Raw genomic sequence first — 16,130 nt, 5'->3', positions numbered from 1 at the left:
ATACACACCCATATTCTGCCTATATTTAATTATTGAGGGGACCAGTCTGGTAAATTAAGTGGAGCTGGGGACCACCACCTCTGCCTCTATAAGAGGCAGATCTTTAAGTGTCACTCTGACCTAATTGCCACAATTTTTACATTATGATAATTGTACCCACAATTAATCACCACTGGTTTCTATTATCATCTTGGGATTCTATCATTCCTCTTAGGGAGCTCAGTTCTCTAGCAACACCTCCTGCCATCAGCTCTGGCCCACAGAGGGTAGTTACTTCTGAGCTTCTTGTAAGAGTGCCTCTCTAATCAGTGCATCCTGATTGCTTTGGTAAATGGTTGGTTGGTGGGCTGTCTAGCCTCAGGTAGTCTATCTTGTATGTCTACCTCTATGAGCTTTTGATCCCTTCCTCAACTTTCTGCCTTGACAGTTCTAGCATTTTTACTTCTTTTAGTGAGGGGCATCACTTTTTCCAAGATGCCCAGAGAGCTAACTTAGCAACATATTCATATTCTCTCTTAAGATTCATGCCAGGTGTGAATTTCTGTACCGTGGCAAGAGTTTCCATGTTGACAAATACTCCTTTGTTCATCTCTATATTTCACCCTCCTTGATCCTGCACCTTTAGGGACATTCCCATATTTTCTGAACTCATACTGGTACATATTAGCCAGATCTTGTACAATGTTAGGTAACAATTTCTTATTCCCGTATCAGGCCAAGAACAGCCCCAAACAGAGTACTGACCTTTGCATAGCAGACCACCCCAGATTGAGAATTTTACCTTTTTTAAAGAAGATATATGAAATGATTAAGGAGGGTCATCTGCTTTCTCTGCTCTTCTGTACAGTAGATGAATGTCTCCTTATATGCCAACAAAGGAGCTCTCTGGTTTTCATATTTACCTTTTGACTATACAGTAATCATTCTCAACCACTGTCTATTGTCTTAGCACAGCCTCTTGATTCCAGTGTGCTTACAATTTCTTTCCTATTTCTCTAATGCATCACATCCGTTTTTTGTGCTAAAAATTAAGGAAGAACTCAATGAGTAACACAACCTGCTACAAATGAGATTCTGAAAGAGGGCTAACAGCTGCGGGCTAATTGTCTGCCAGAAGTACTCCCAGAACTTAGTGAAATGAAGGTACAGAGGCATGAAGCACTGGAGTATGGTGGAGGACTACAAGCAGTTTCGAATTGAAGTTAGAGCTGGAACCGCAAAGTTAATACTTACTGTTAGAGTCAGAACCCATGTCTTCTAAGAGTTAGTCTAGTTATTATCCTAGTATAACAAGCAATCTCTGTGAAAGTCAAATAAGGCAGCTAGATTCCTTGCTTACATTGGGGGAAAGCCATGTGCTGTCCTCTTCTGATTCCTAATACCACCATCCCTTATCACAGGAACAGGACAGAGAGGTACTGAATAGGGTCTCTGGCAGGATACTCACAGCCTAGGCTTTATTCCAACAATTGGATGATCTTTCAGCACCAGTTATTGATGCTTCATTGGTGTCCTCTCCTCCCTCGCACTCTCATGCTCAAAGGTTCCTGTACCAGCCAACCCTTCATGGAAATAAGAACAGTGTCAATGACCAGTGATTGCTCCCTTCATCATCTCTCTTCTAAGAGGCAGAGGATGAAAGGAAGCTTTACCTTCCATTTCAAGGATTGTCACCACCCACCTTCCAGCAAATATTCAACTTTATTGAGGGATTTAATCCAACTTACTAGTCTATTCGAGGAGGTAAATATTTTCAATTTGAAAGTAATAAAAATTATTTCTAGAAACACTGGAAATTCCAAACAGGGGAAAAGAATAAATAAGTACATTCATCCCATCACACAGAGAGACAACCACTGTTACATTTTGGTACGTTTAATTCCCATGCTTTTCATTTCTTTTTTATTTTTTTTTACACATATATAATCATATAGAGCATTTTTCCTTCTTTAGACTTTAATTTTATAAAAGAAACAGTCTTCACTGTTTTAATCCTTGTGAACATAATATTAAGTGGACTATTACACAGCAATGAATATATTGCATAGTTAATCAATTCTTATTGTGGGGTAGATATGTATGACAAATACATATACAGTAAGCTATCGATAGGTTCTTGGAAACTATGACTTTAAGTGAAATGATATATAAAACAAAATCAATTTTACCATATGTCAATTTATATAAAGAAGAGTTAAGTTTCTACAGCATATTTCTGGTCACAAAAACATCACCAAACTTCTAAACAAAGACTCCAAACACTTCTAATATTAAACATTGAAATAAATGTGAGTTATATTTATATTTAAGAAAGATTAATAAAAACAGGTAAGATAATTGTTTTCTAACCTGCTTATTCCAGGGTCGTGGGTGTCTGGAGCCAATTCCAGCAGCTCAGGGCACCAGGGAAAACCCTGGACTAGACACCCTTCCATCGCAGGGCACACTTACATACACACATCCACATCCACACCCACACCCAGAATGGGACAATGCAGACACACTAATTCAGCTTACATGCACATCTTTGGGATGTGAGAGGAAACCAGAGTTCCCAGAGAAAGCCCATGCAAACATGGAGAGAATGTACAAACTCCACTGGTAGAGGCTCCACCTGGGAATCGATTCCCCCCCCCCACCCCATGAACATTAAAATGAAATGACTTTGAATGGAATGATGTTGTTCAAGGACTTGCTGTATTTATATAATTAAAACACTGTAAATGACCCTGTATTAAGCTTTTTAATTTAAAATTATATGCTGATGTTTATCATGTCATGAAAAATTATTCGTAAGCCTAATTTTTAATTGCTGCATGATATTTCACTATGTGGATGTACCAAAACTTATGAACAACTATAGTATTGTCATCTGATGTATTGTTAGTATTTTGCTATACTAAATGAATCTCCTGTATATATTGTTAGATTTCCTTAGAATACATTTCAGTAAGTGCATTACTGGGTAAAAGACTATGACAGACTGCTAGCTGTTCAGCAAACCTATTGTCCCTTCTTCCTCGGCACACAACTAGACTACATTTCCCATCCCCTCTCCCTCCCTCTGCAATGAAGTTTGTCAAGATAGCTGAGTTCTAGTCAGGGGAATGTGAGCTACTTCCAGGTCTGTCTATACTCTTTCTACTTCTGTGGAATGACCCTGGACTTCTCTATTGAATCTGGCTAAGGATCCATTAATTTCTATGTTCCTGAATGATTGTATAGTACATCTTTCTTCTCTCTCTCTCTCTCTCTCTCTCTCTCTCTCTCTCTCTCTCTCTCTCTCTCTCTCTCTCTCTCTCACACACACACACACACACACACACCTGAGACCTGAAATAGTACAGGAATATCATATGAACAAGAAATAAACTTCTATTTTGTTTGAACCATTATAATACATTTTAGGGTCAATGTTTTAGCAGCTACTGTTATCACAACTAATAAAAGATACACATTTTAAAATACCTTTGTAAATTTTGTTATTTTTGTACTTATTTTTAAACTGCTGTCTAGAAAGGTACTGCTAATGTATGTTTTCACCTGCAATGTATGTGAAAGCCCACATCACTGTAAGCATTAAAAATACATTTGCTATCTTGAATGAAAAGATTTATCATCATTAATTTTGCATGTTTTGATTACTAGTGAAGTTGAATATTTTTCTACTTCTACTCATTTGAATTTCATGATGCTTTCCAAATATGGAAGTTGTATAATTTTTTTTAAAAACACTCAAATATATCTTTCCTCTGTGATACATTTCATTGTTTTAATCTACATGTTTATAAACAATTTGAAATTAATACTCTATTGACCTGAAGAAGCAGGTTTAATTTTTTCGCTAATATTTTAGAGGATCCCAAGCTATCACCATATTTTAAAGTTATAGTAGAACTGTCTGACCAATGAAACCAAGAAAACAAACTGGATTTGGTCCTGCAATTCTGGGAAAACTAAATTGTTAATCAGATAATTACAGAATAGAACAATCAAAACAAATCTCAAGCAATTCCTTTGAAATATTGGTGTTGGAAAACAAGGCCACCACCTGGTATATTCTATATTTATTTGGTTTTGGGGAGTGTAATTTGGCTGCAATTCACTATAATTAGGAACATTATTATAATGGAGTTTAGCTCAACTCATACATTGGCTTTGACTTAACATATTGGGTTTCTTTCATGAGCTGAACATTTTATTTCAAATATGGTCTCCACCCTAGTGCTATTCTCTGATGGGAAGGAATGGATGGTGACCAGGATTCTGGAAGTATAACCCGTTCCTTATACTTACTTTGACCTCTCTGTTCTTACGTGGCTCTGCAAGTCACCTGTACCTTACCCTCCTGGTTATCTTGGCCAGCTCAGTCTCAACTATTATTAGAACTTACAATACAAATATTTATTGAGTGCCTACTATGTGTCAGACACTGTTCTAGGTGTTGGGAATACAGCAGATAAAAAAGGAGGAAAGAAAAAAATCCCTGCCCTTGAGGAACTTTTAGACAGTATAGATATAATAAATACGTAGGTCTGACAATTAAGTTCGTGAACTTGTTTCAATGATGCTGTTAACCTTTTTTGATATCAGAGGGGTTATTCATTATGAATTTGTACCAACCGGACAAACAGTTAACCAAGTTTACGATTTGGAAGTGCTCAAAAGGCTGTGTGAAAATATTAGATGACCTGAACTTTTAGCCAACAATTCATGGCTCTTGCATCACGACAATGCACCAGCTCACAAAAAGTGCCTGTGAAGGAGTTTTTAGCCAGTAAACAAATAACTGTATTGGAACACCCTCCCTACTCACCTGACCTGGCCTCCAGTGACTTCTTTCTTTACCCAAAGATAAGGAAATATTGAAAGGAAGACATTTTGATGACATTCAGGACATCAAGGGTAATCCGACGACAGCTCTGATGACCATTCCAGAAAAAGAGTTCCAAGATTGCTTTGAATGGTAGACTAGGCACTGGAATCAGTGCATAGTTTCCCAAAGGGAATACTTCAAAGGTGACCATAGTGATATTCAGCAATGAGGTATGTAGCACTTTTTCTAGGATGAGTTCGCGAACTTAATTGTCAAACTTCGTAATTACTATTACGAAGTGTGTTGGAAAATGTTAAGTGGTATGGAAAAAGAACTAGAGTAGGGTGAAGGTGATTAAGAGTTTTAGGGTGGGGAGGAGCTGGTTGCAGTATTAAACAGCTCGTCAGGTTTAGTCTGATGGAGAAAATGAGATTTGAGTAAAAACTTAAAAGAAGTGAAAAAGAAGAGTTGATCAAGTTGATATGTAGGGAAGAGAAGCCAAGCAGCAGGAAAAAGCGCATTTGGACATAATAAGTTTGCGATGTCTGTTAGATATCCAAATGGAGAAATTAAGTTAGCAGTTGGATATACAAACTGAACATGAGGATGGAGGATATTTTAACCGGTTTAAAATATATTATCAGTACTCTATGAATGCCGTCTAAGCCCTAAAAATCTGGTAAGTTTTTATTTTCGTCATTTTAAAATGCTATGTACAGCACTAATTACAATAGCCACAAACTTGATAATTCCCAAATGTCTATCAACAGAATGGATAAATATATTGTGGTACATAGATGCACATAATAGAATACTATATAGCAATGAGAATGAATAAATCATAGCTATGCACAATAATATGAATGAATCTCTCAAACATATTTAAATTTTTAATTGGGGGAAAAACACGTAACAAAATTTATTAAGTGTATATTTTTAAGAGTATGGACCATACTCTTAAGTATATTCACATTGTTATACAACAGATCTTCAGACCTTTTTCAACCTGCAAAACTGAAAATCTATACCCATTAAACAACTCCCCATTTCCCCTTTCTATTGACCCTAGGCAACCATCAGTCTACTTTCTGTTTCTATGAATTTGACAATTTTAGATACCTCATATAAGTGGAATCATACTGTTTTTGGTTTCTTGTGATTGGCTTATTTTACTTAGCATAATGTCCTCAAGGTTCATCTACGTTGTAGTATATGACAGGATTTTTTTCTTTTTGAGGCTAAATAATAACCATATTTTATTTATCAATTCATTCATTGATGGCCATTTGGGTTGCTTCCACCTCTTGGCTGTTGTGAACAATGCTGTTATGAACATGACTGTGTAAATACCTCTTCAAGACTCTGCTTTCAATTCTTTTTGACTTATACCCAGAAGTGAGATATCTGGATCTTATGGTAACTCTATTTTCACTTTTATGAGAAACCACCATACTGTTTTCTACAGTGACTGCACCATTTTACATTCTCACCAATAGTGCACAAAAGTTCCAATTTCTTTATATCCTTACCAACACTTATTTTCTGAATTTTTTTCCAATAGTATCTATCCTAATGGGTGTGAGGTGGTATCTTGTGGTTTTGATTTGCATTTCTAAAATGATTAGTAATGCTGAGCATCTTTTCATATGCTCATCAGTCATTTGCATATTACCTTTGGAGAAATATTTCTGCAAGTCCTTTGTCCATTTTGTTTTTACCAGTTATTTGTGTTTTTGCTATTGTTGTTGTTGAGTTGTAGGAGTTCTTTATATATTCTAGATATTAGCCCCATATTAGATATATGATTTGCAAATATTTTCTCCCATTCTTAAGAAATTTTCACTTTGTTGATTGTGTCTTTTTATGCACAGTTTTTTATTTTGATGAAGTCCAGTTCATCTATTTCTGCTTTTGTTGCCTGTGCTTTTGGTGTCATACCCGAGAAATCATTGTCAAACCCAATATCATGAAGCCTTTCTTCTATGTTTTCTTCTAGGCATTTTATAATTTTAGGTCTTATATTTAGGTCTTTAATCCATTGTCAGTTAATTTTTGTATATGGTATAAGGTATAGGTCCAATTTTATTCTTTTGCATATGGATGTCCAGTTTTCCCAACCTAATTTGTTGAAGAGAATTTCCTTTTATCACTGAGTGGTCTTGGCACCCTTGTCAAAGATCAGTTCACCATATGCATCAGAGTTTATTTCTGGGATCTTTATTCTATTCCATTGGTCTATATGTTTGTCTATGTGATCAAACATATTTTTAATGAAAGAAGCCAGACACAAAATAATATAAAATGTATGATTTCATTTATATAACATTTAGAAAATAATTAAAACTAATCTGTTTTGTTAGAAGTTAGGCTAGGGGATATCCTTGTGGGTGTAGGTGGCTGAAAGGGGATAGGACAGGGGCTTTTGGTGGTACTGGTAATATTGTTTCTTGGTCTGTGTGCTTATTATACAGGTGGGTTCACTTTGAGTTATACAGATATTTAGTATTCATGCTATCAGAATCTTTATAGTATTTAATATAATCTTAATTAAAAACTGTTGCATAGAAATAGAGAAATATGATCAAAATTCACTGATCCTATATTGCCTTTAATTACTATGACATGTGTGTTTTCTCATCTATAATTCATAGAAACTACCTCATAGAGTCTTGTGAGAATTAAATTGCATTAACTCAGTGCTTACTATATAGTTAGTATCAAGAAATGTTAGCTATTAGTAACATCGAATACCACTAAATAACATTTATTCAGTACAAAGCTTGAGTGCAAGGCTTGCTAGGAATTTTTATAAAGTTTATTCAGTTAAATCCTTAGGTTTTATTATTTCCCATTTTATAGATAAGAAAATTATGCTTAGGTCAAATGACTAGCCCACGTCTACACAGCTAATAAACGGCAGAGCCAGACTTTAACTACTATTATAGATCATGTAAACCCATAGTCTTCAAATGTTTTTGCTAATATATTCTCGGGAACATTAAAAAAAATATTTCTATAATTTTCCATGTAAATTTAATAGTTGCAAAGAATAAAAGTTCCAGCATGTTGTAAATATTGGCATGTCAAAATAAAACTATTGTATCACTCTTCCAAATGTATCCAATGGGATTTTATATTCCAAAATAGACACTCAACATGATGTGATTAAAAAAATACTTGAAAAAGCTCATAGTAGTGAAAAATACTGCACTGTTCCTTTCCTTCTGTGAAGTTGTTTTTCCATCCCAATGCCTCTCATCCAGGATTTTATCCTTCTGGGTTTTAGGCTTCATAATATTTTGTTGATTGCCCTACCATAATTCTCCACAATAAAATATACATGTGTAAATTCAATTTTTAAAAATTTCCTGTTAAAATTTTTTCTCCAAATTATAATTTACTAGTAGTACATAATTTATTAAAACATAAATATATTACACATTTAATAAATAATTATTGAACATAAATGTAAAATATTAGAAATGAATTTTCATGAGATAAATGGGGGTCACATTCATGGAATGCTGATTAAACAAATTATCAAAATGTCCTTTGGTTTGGCTTCTGCGTCATCCTTCCCTTCAGGACATTGCATTTTAGAGAGGTGAGGGACGTGTGAGAGGAATTCTTTCATTTGGAAAGTAGAATAAAGGCAATTAATTATAAAAGACACCTTTCAAGTAAATCAATTTTTGAAGGAGGCAATATGACCTTTGAGGTTCTGGATCTTGAAACTGGTGCCTTAAAATTCTCTGTGCCTGTCCGTCTCTTGGAAAGTCCAAGAGCATGAAGATAATCACACTGCAGTTTATGCCTTTTGTCCTGGTGTAATTATTAACAGCACCCCTGTCACTGTCTAAGTATGTCAGTTTGGATTTGGATGATATTATTGGTCACTCCATCAAGTATCCCTTCTGATTCCCCAAGGGAGCATACATTCCGTTTTGAAGACCACTTTTCAAAGGGGTGCCTGATTTATTTCCTATTTTATTGCCTACTAAATTTTTAAAATATTTATTATTTACCTGTTGTGGGGACTGAGCCCCAGAAAGCAGTTTCCAGGCTCTCGGCCTCACATAGACAGGTGCTGGCTCAGGTAGTAAATGGCCATCAACTGTGATTGGATGGCCATCAGCTGTGGCTAGTTGGCCGTCAGCTGTAACCAGTGAACCATTGGCCACTAATATAACTGCTGTGGCTACGCTAGCAGGAAGAATAGGGGCTAGCAAGAAGATGGTGGCTGAGCCTGCAAGCAGAGCAATGAGGGTTGACAATTATGTGGCTCCTGTTTCCTGTTTCTCCAACCCAGTCGCCAGCGAGAATATAGTGGTATGACTCCCCTACCTATGGCTCCGTGGGTGTTCCTTTTTGGCCTCACCATATCCTGCGTTCTTGTGTGGGGAGAGGGAGCAGAGACCCCGCAGGCCACCTCACATGACACCTGTTATGTGCCACACACTATAAATTTGACACGTATTATTTCATTTTATCATCAGAATTATCATGTGAGGTGTTTTTATCGAAACCCCACTGTGGGGACAGAGCCCCAGAGAGTAGTTTACAGGCTCTCGGCCTCACGTAAAGGGGTACTGGCTCGGGTGGTGAATGGCCGTTGGCTGTGGCTGATTGGCCGTCGGCTGTGGCCAGTTAGCCAATTGGCTGCTGGTATAACTGCTGCAACTACGGAGGGCCGAGGAGAGCGGAAGAGAAGAGCCGAGAGAGAGGAACAGAGGAGAGAGTAGAGGAGAGTCATCGGTCGGTCGGTTGGCGGAAAGGCGGACGGCAGGTCACGCGTCCGGTGGGCCCAGCCTCCAGTGAGACTGTGGTATGACTCCCCTACCTATGGCTCCGTGGGTGTTCCTTTTCGGCCTCACCATATCCTGCGTTCTTGTGTGGGGAGCGGGAGCAGAGACCCCGCAGGCTGCCCCACCTGAAAGATGGCGCGGCGAGAAGGCCTCCGCGCATGACAAATGGCGCAGCGAGCAGGGTATGGTACCGGCCGAAACTCACCGAAGGATGGTCGAGCAGCTTATGCGTACAAAAGTTCAGCTTCGGGAGGCCTGTGAGGAGCTACGCTGGGAGCGGGAGGCACGGTCTGCCTGGGAGACTCGAGCCTCCAGCTGGCACATCACCCTCTTGGCCATGGAGGGCATTGTCCTCCTTTTCTTGATCTGCTTCGGCTGTTGGCTCCAAGGGTTGAGGACATCTTACACCAAGGCCTCCACCCACTCAGACACCTGGCACGGTGAGCAAGATTCCGACCAGGTAGGAATGGCGTCTGACTCTGGGCAGGAGGATGTATGGCCCCCCACACAGTATATGGTGTTCGGTGGCCACTGTTCTAAGGAGTTGGACCCCCAAGGAGGGGTGGGAGGACATGGACGGCTCTTCGGCCAGTGTGGAGAGGGCCCTGCAGGCTCTGGCTAAGCGATTGCCGGAGGAGGAGAAGGCAACAGCTGGCCGCGTGGGCTGGATGTTCCTCAAGGCCTTGAGTCTCAACACGGAAAATGGGCTTAATGAAGTGGCCCGGGCGCCGAACCAGGTGTCCCAGTTGGAAGCGCTGGAAGCCCGGGTCCGCCTGTTAGAACAGGGGCCCCAAGGTGGAGACTCTGAGGCAGAGGCGGAGGAAGCAAGTGGAGACAATGTAGCTCCCAACCCCCAAGCCCGGCCAATCTTTAAGCAAAGGGTAAAACGTGAGCAACCTTTGGGCCCTGGGGGCGTTGCTGCTGGCAACCCAGCTGTGACTGAGTTCATAACCTACACCCCATACACTCCCACTGAGTTGCAGGCGCTAGGGAGGCAGTACAGACAGCGCCCTGGAGAGCCAGTCTCAGCTTGGCTGTTACATTTATGGGATGAGGGAGCGGACAGCATTCTCTGCTCCCCAGGCGAGATGGAAAAGCTAGCCTTCGTGACAGTGCATCCGTCCCTGCGACAAAGGTTACAAAACTGCCATAGGTTGGCCCACAACCAGGGCAACCATTCTCTAATGGCGTGGCTCATGGCTGCAGTACGCACAGTATGGGGACAGGCTGGCGAGCTGCCAGACACTGTGTCAATGGCAGTCATATACAGAACTTATGCAAATAATCCGTGAAATGGGTATGAGACATGCTATTTTTAACCTCAATATGCAGGGCCCAGATGACGAGCTTTTTACTGCCAGCATGAGAGATCTGGTTTTGGATACTGCACCTGCGAGTGCTTTTGGATCCTTGGTTGCTATTCTTACACTGTATATAGGGCGGCGGATCCATGAAGTTACAACTGCCATGGCCACCCTAGGGGATGTTGAAAGCCGGAGGCGAAGGAAGTTACGACAGGAGGTCCGCACAGTTGAGACCTGGAAGCCCAAACCAAAGGTAAAGGGGCGAGGTCGCGGGCCTCAGAGAGTAACACGCGCACAGATGTGGCGTGATCTCGTGGCAGCAGGGGTCGATCGAAAGAAAATAGACCGACAACCCAATGCACTCCTGCTGGAACTTTGGAAACAGTTGCGTCCGGAACAACAATTCTGGAGAAACATAAAGGAGGAGTCTGGCAAAGCGCGACCCGTGTCCCTCCAGGACTTCATGCAGCCGCTTGAGGCCGACTCCTTGCAGCTTGATTAGGGGTGGGGCCAAGGTACCCGGTCAGAGGGGACGAGCAGGGACCGGAGGCCCCACGTGCAACTGTCCATACATTGGTCCCCTTCGAATGTACAGAGGGTTTTGGCTCTAGCTGACACTGGTGCTGACTGCAATCTCGTTTATGGGAACCCAGAACTGTTCCCCGGACCAGCAGTCTGCATTGATGGCTACGGGGGAAAAACTGTGACTGTGAAAGCTGTTTCCTTACCACTGGGTATAGGAAAGCTTCCTCCTCGTACCTACAAGGTTTATGTCTCCCCCGTTCCGGAATATATTCTAGGGGTGGACGTGCTACATGGCCTCAGCTTACAGACGTCGGTAGGAGAGTTCTGTCTCCTGATCCGGGTGGTGAAAGCGGTGACACACGGGCATGCTCACCACCCTCCTCAAGTGTTGCCACAGCCCTGGCGTGTGGTTACAGTGCGACAGTACCGCCTGCCAGAAGGGCAGGAGGAGATTGGTCGTACAATATTGGAATTGGAAAAGGCACATATAGTGAGGCCAACGCACAGTCCCTTTAACTCCCCAGTATGGCCTGTCAAGAAGCCAGATGGGACCTGGCGAATGACTGTGGACTATAGGGAGTTAAATAAGGTGACGCCACCCTTGCACGCTGCAGTGCCTTCAATTCATGATTTAGTGGATCATCTGACTGTCCGCCTGGGGACACATCACTATGTAGTGGACTTGGCCCTGGCAGGTCAAAAGCCCGCACTGTCGGTGGTTGGGTCTGATAGCCCCATGGGGGGCTGGTTTGACTCATGATTTGCAAGTGACGCCAGGGGTGGTGGCTGAGTGGCCACCGCAAGTGACTGCAGTATACAAAGGTCCCGATACCGGGATGATTTTGCGAGGAAACTATGTGCTCTCACTATGGCCTATTATGGGGTCCCCTGTTCTGTTACATGTTGAAACTATGCAAGGGACCCCAAGTACTGCCATAAAGGTCTGGTACCACAAACTGGGAAAGGTGCCAGTGGCAGCGACCCTCCTTTCCCAGGACAAAAAGCTAACATGTATCCTCCCAGATGGGAGGGATTTGCCATTGTTGGTTCCTAAGACTACTGTTTCTTTTCGTCTGTAGGTGTCAGTAGGCTAATACGGCACAGGGACCCTCGTGGAAGACGCTTGTTGCGTAGATTATGAGGCAAGACCCTGTAGGGGTGGAGTGTGGGGACAGAGCCCCAGAGAGTAGTTTACAGGCTCTCGGCCTCACGTAAAGGGGTACTGGCTCGGGTGGTGAATGGCCCGTCGGCTGTGGCTGATTGGCCGTCGGCTGTGGCCGGTTAGCCAATTGGCCGCTGGTATAACTGCTACAACTATGGAGGGCCGAGGAGAGCGGAAGAGGAGAGCCGAGAGAGAGGAACAGAGTCGAGAGAGTGGAGGAGAGTCGTCGGTCTGTCGGTTGGCGGAAAGGCGGACGGCAGGTCACGCGTCCGGTGGGCCCAGCCTCCAGTGAGACCATAGTGGTATGACTCCCCTACCTATGGCTCCGTGGGTGTTCTTTTTCGGCCTCACCATATCCTGCGTTCTTGTGTGGGGAGCGGGAGCAGAGACCCCGCAGGCTGCCCCGCCTGAAAGATGGCGTGGCGAGAAGGCCTCCGCAACTGAAAACCACTAGAAAGTGGCTAAACCAGAACCCAAGCTCTGGTCTCCCTGTTTCTAAAGCCTGTGCTTACAATCAAGTCCCCATTGGGTTTCCAGTGCAGGGCACTGCCTCGTGTTGGTTTCATTCCCTGAGGTGTGAGTTCCCACCTCCCGAAACCAGGGGCTTAGTTTAAGGCCTGCTCACTGCCAGACTGCCGTTTTGCTCACATCTCCCTGTGAAACACCTCCTATCGTGCTCCCTTTCACAGCTGTCTGTACTTTCTCTTTATCTCTGTCTTGATTCTGTTCACCAGCATTTCCTTTCTAAGTAGCAGCACTGTGGGGGCAGAGCCTCAGAAAGTAGTTTCCAGGCTCTCGGCCTCACATAGACAGGTGCTGGCTCAGGTAGTAAATGGCCATCAATGTGATTGGATGGCCATCAGCTGTGGCTAGTTGGCCATCAGCTGTAACCAGTGAGCCATTGGCCACTAATATAACTGCTGTGGCTATGCTAGCAAAAGAAGAGAGGAAGAATGGGGGCTAGCAAGAAGATGGCGGCTGGGCTGGCAAGCTTGGATGGCGGTTTGCGGACAGTGTGGATCCAGCCTCCAGTGAGAATATAGTGCCGCCAGAGAGGATATAGTGGTATGACTCCCCCATCTATGGCTCCATGGGTGTTCCTTTTTGGCCTCACCATATCCTGTGTTATGTGGGGAGCGGGACCAGAGACCTCGCAGGCCGTCCCGCACGACAAGCACAGTGACCAATCCATTGGGCAAAGGCAGTGTGGGGACAGAGCCCCAAAGTACAGTTTCCAGGCTCTCGGCTTCATGTAGAAAGGTGCTGGCTCAGGTAGTAAATGGCCATCAACTGTGATTGGATGGCCATCAGTTGTGGCTACTTGGCCGTCAGCTGTAACCAGTGAGCCATTGGCCACTAATATAACTGCCGTGGCTATGCTAGCAGAAAATGGGGGCTAGCAAGAAGATGGTGTCTGAGCCTGCAAGTGGTGCAGTGAGGGTTGCAGACAGTGTGACTCCTGCTTCCTGTGTCTCCAACCCAGCCGCCCATGAGACTATAGTAGTATGACTCCCCTACCTATGGCTCCGTGGGTGTTCCTTTTTGGCCTCACCATATCCTGCGTTCTTATGTGGGGAGCGGGACCAGAGACCCCGCATGACACCCTGCACGACAGGCAGCTAGACCAAACTCTCCAAAATGCTAATTTCACCATGCCCCTCACCTACTTAAGCCAGTCCAGTGCTTCCCCTAGGATAAAGTCTGAACCTCTTATCAAGATTAACAGGGCTCTTCTTTTCAAATGTACACGTTAGTCCTATTGACTTTCTCCTTTTCCTTCTCCAACCCCCACTGGCCTCAGCAATTGTTTGTCCCACACATCTGTACTTCACAAATCTGTCTTCTATTCAAACTGCAGATCTGAGCTTAGATCTTTGGGCTGCTTGCCTGGGCTTTGTGTGCCAGTCTCTGCTCCACTAACTTTGGTGCCCTTCCAGTAGTGTGCTGGAGCCAGCTGGTATAGGCTTTCAAAGCTGATTGCTCACATCACACCCCAACTCAAGCATTGCATGACTTCGTGTTGGCATTTCAAATCTGGCCATGGTGGGAGTATTTACATCACAGAAATTGGCAAATGGTACAAATGAGGGCTTAAAAACAAAACAAACAAACAAAAGAAACTGGCTGGTAAACATTTACCAGCACAACACTGTGCCTGCCCTTCTTATATTTTCACAGCCTCTGAACACCATTTATTTCTACATTCATTCAATGAATGTTTACTCACTGCCTACTAAATGTCAGATACTGTTCTAGTTGCTGGGGATATAAAGGTGGGCAAATAAGATAGTCCCTGCCATCGTGAGCTTATAGTGTTGAAAGGGGGAACTTACTTTAGTCAAATATTCACATACATAAAATATAAAATTATAATTATGTTAAGAACTGAAAATCCTTTTAATGGGATATTTGTTCTCGTCTAGAAAGGTTTTCCTGAGCTAAAATCTAAAGGCTAATTTTGAAGAAGGATCAAGGTGAGGGAAGAGCATTGTAGGCCAAGGGACTGACTAGTACTGTGGTCAGAGGGGGCATGACTCTCATGAGCAAGGGAAAAGCGTGGCTAGAAGGGAGCCAGGAAGTGTGGTGGGAGATGCAGCTGCAGAATTAAGGCAACATAGTTTTATAGTCCCTGCAAAGGAGTTTCACCTTTATCCTAAGAGCAGTAGAAAGTCACTGAAGTGTTCTCAGCGGGAAGAGCACATGGTGTAAGGGAAATCCGCACAGAATGGTAGTTCAGAAATCAACTCTAGAGCCAGGTTGCCTGGCTTGGAAAGCTAACTCTGCCACTTACTAGCATCTTACTAGTAACTTCTCTGTTCCTCAGTTTCCTCATAGATTAAATGGTGATAAAATAATACCTACTCTAAAGGGCTGTTTAGGAGGTTGTAAAGGTCTTAGAACAGCACTTGGCACATCATAAATGTTATGGAAGTGCTTGTTCAATTAAATAAAAACATCTTTGGTAAGATAACTGGATATAACAGGTGGCCTGTGGTCTAATAGGAGATGCAGACATAAATAATCATAACGTAACATGAAGTAAGAACAAAAGATAGTGAACACAAGACAAGGGTGAGGTTGGTTTCTAGTGGTTATTATGAGCAGAGTTCAGGGCATAAAGGCTGTTCCAGTTGGACAGAGTAACACTGAGCTGTGGAGATACACAAATGCCACTATAGCCAGAAGCCTAAAGTCTAGTGTAGAAAACAGACATGAATGAAAACCAATGGGGAAAAAAATCTTGTGGTGGAGGTACAAGAGGTGATTAGTGTCCACTAGAAAGCAAATGGGGAGGCTTTATGGAGGAGGGCCCAGCATCATGGTTGACTGCATGGGTTCTGGAAGCAGGCCAGCTCAATTAAGAATGCTCACTTTGTACCTCACTAGTTATGTGATTTGAGTTCTCTGATCCTCTATGTCCTCTTCTGTAAAGTGGGAATAATAACAACAATGACAATAACACCTAGCTCATAGTGTTGACAAGAATTCACAGTTAAAGCATGTAGTCCTGGCATGAA

Source organism: Rhinolophus sinicus, chromosome 6 (assembly GCF_057876585.1).
Source record: "Rhinolophus sinicus isolate RSI-liver-muscle chromosome 6, RSI-T2T, whole genome shotgun sequence".
Lineage (NCBI taxonomy): Eukaryota > Metazoa > Chordata > Mammalia > Chiroptera > Rhinolophidae > Rhinolophus > Rhinolophus sinicus.
Note: the sequence above shows the minus strand (reverse complement) of the source record.